Source organism: Corticium candelabrum, chromosome 2 (genome assembly GCF_963422355.1).
Source record: "Corticium candelabrum chromosome 2, ooCorCand1.1, whole genome shotgun sequence".
Lineage (NCBI taxonomy): Eukaryota > Metazoa > Porifera > Homoscleromorpha > Homosclerophorida > Plakinidae > Corticium > Corticium candelabrum.
The window spans coordinates 2,658,917-2,661,520 of NC_085086.1; positions in this window are offsets into that span (position 1 = coordinate 2,658,917).

Sequence of the window (2,604 nt, forward strand, 5' to 3'; positions counted from 1 at the left end):
TGTAACCTACCCTTTTCCGGCTTTGAAGATTTCCTATTTAGACTTTTAGACGTTGAGTTGATCATTTTCAGTTATACTAGATCAGTAGACCGCTGCCTAGTGTGTCGTGCGTATACACTGACGAACAGTTTTAGAGGAATACTGTAAAATGATTGGCATTGAGTTAGTGACTATTAATTTACATTCTGTGCACTAACATTGAGCAATCTGTATGTGTGTGTGTGTGTGTGTGTGTGTGTGTGTGTGTGTGTGTGTGTGTGTGTGTGTGTGTGTGTGTGTGTGTGTGTGTGTGTGTGTGTGTGTGTGTGTGTGTGTGTGTACGTGTAATATTATAATGTACTCACATACATTATTTTTTGTTCGAGATTTGTAAACCTTTTTGGTGCAGCCGAGCTACGCCACTGCAATGTGTTTCTCATAACTTAATGTACGGGTTAGCCTTGTAGACGTATCGTAAAATTGGGTCATTCAGTCGCCCTTGATGCATTGTGCTTCGTGGCTCTGTCACTAGCGATGTAGCTGAGATCTGAATTTGTCTACTAGACAAAAGGGCACTGAACAGGATAACAAGAAGCAGATCAAAAATATGTGACACATTGGGATAGAGACTGCTGTTGTTGACATGCAAAGTTTTAGATGAGGAATTTATAAGTGTCAGTCTCTACTCCTCCGACTTCTGCCAAGGTCATGGATCCGCCATTGTGTAGTAAGGTTTATGTGTTTAGCATGCTTGCTTTGAATACTCTATAAAATTGGTTTTAAATAGCATCACAGTTACTGTATACGTTAAGACAAACAAGCAAGGTTCAAAAAAAGATTGCAAGTCTACGATTTAATTTAGAACTTTTTGAATGGCGAATATCTCCATGGCATATCCTGAATATATCATGGTTAAAAGCCCAGGAAACCGACTGCACCAAAATTCTTTGGAATTGTATTTGCCAGACTATGTGTGCTTAGAATTATCTTGGAAACCTATAATTCCATTGTAGTTATTGTCTTTCTAAAAAATGCACAAAAGAATTACGTGATTGGCACGCGCCAGACAGATTCAGATAAATGTACATTCGCTTGCTCAATTCTCGATTGCATGCAAAAGTAGTATGCAAACAGTGGCCTTTTGACGTGTAGAATGTACTTCCGATAGATTGACACACCCATCTGTATTTGAACACGATACATCTGCAGTCTCAATAGAGTATCTCAGGGGTTTTTTAGGGGTTCAGTACCGCACAAAAATTATGGGCGTGGTTACTTATCTATTTGTTTTGTCTAATAAATTAATTTGTATGTACATGATTTGTATACAATAACATAATTAAAGTGCGTGCGGGTTGATACTAAATAATATTTATTGACTACAAATTAATATTAAATTTCATAAAATTAATACTAATTCCAAACAAATTGACGTAGACTCAGAAGTATGAGTACGTGGTATGTGTGAGCTTGAGGTCTATTCCTGAGGCTGCACCAAAGTCAGTGTCCTTGGATGGTCTGGCCAACCACCTATGGATACATTAGCGCAGCCTAAAACTCTGAGTAGCGCCGGAAGCTTCACATAAGAATAGGCTGGGAATACTATGTTCAGTACAGTACTGAAAGGTGAGAAAGAGAGACAGAGAGAGAGAGAGAGAGAGAGAGAGGGAGAGGGAGGAGAGGGGGAGAGGAGGAGAAGGGCAGGAGGAGGAGGAGGGGCAGGAGAAGGGGGAGGAGGGGGAGGAGGGGGAGGAGGGAGAGGAGGGGGAGGAGGGGAGAAGGGGAAAGAGGGGAAGAAGGGGGAGGAGGGGGAGAAGGGGGAGGAGGGGGAGGAGGAGGGGGAGGAGGAGGGGGAGGACGATGGGGAGGAGGAGGGAAAGGAGGAGGGGAAGGAGGAAGGGGGAGGAGAAAGGGGGAAGGGGAGGGGGAAGGGGGAAGGGGAGGGGGAAGGGGAGGGGATGGGGAAGGAAGAGGAGGATGGGGAAGGGGGAGAGGGAGGTGGAGGGGGAGAGAGGAAGGGAGGGAGGGAGGGAGGAAGGGAGGGAGGGAGAGAGGGAGGGAGGAGGGAGGGAGGGAGGGAGAGAGGGAGGGAGGAGGGAGGGAGGGAGAAGGGAGGGAGGGAAAGAGGGAGGGAGGGAAATAGAGAGAGAAACGCCTGCGTAGAAACCCGGCATTACTCGGAGTTTTGGCCGCAATGAGGCTTCCCTAGAACATCGAAGAGCACTGACTTTGGCGCAGCAGCGGGACTGGACTTCAAGTCCACACGTACCCGTATATACTGCGTGAAGTTCTGCCAAGCCAGCGGTCTAGTCCACCCCCAGTCAAAGACCAGGTTCTCATTAGACTCCTGAGTTGAGAGAGGCAATTGTATGTAAATTTCTTAACTAACCAAGGAAATTACGTCTGTACTCTTCCGCGAACCCTTGACCTCAACGTACTGGGTATTTCCATTCTCCAAATGCAACTCTCTAGCCAACTGAGCTACAGACACCACACACACACACACACACACACACACACACACACACACACACACACACACACACACACACAAAATTAGTTATCAGCTTGCTCGATGCCCAAAAGTAAATTAACTTCTGCATAACAGAGTGTAACACAATAGTA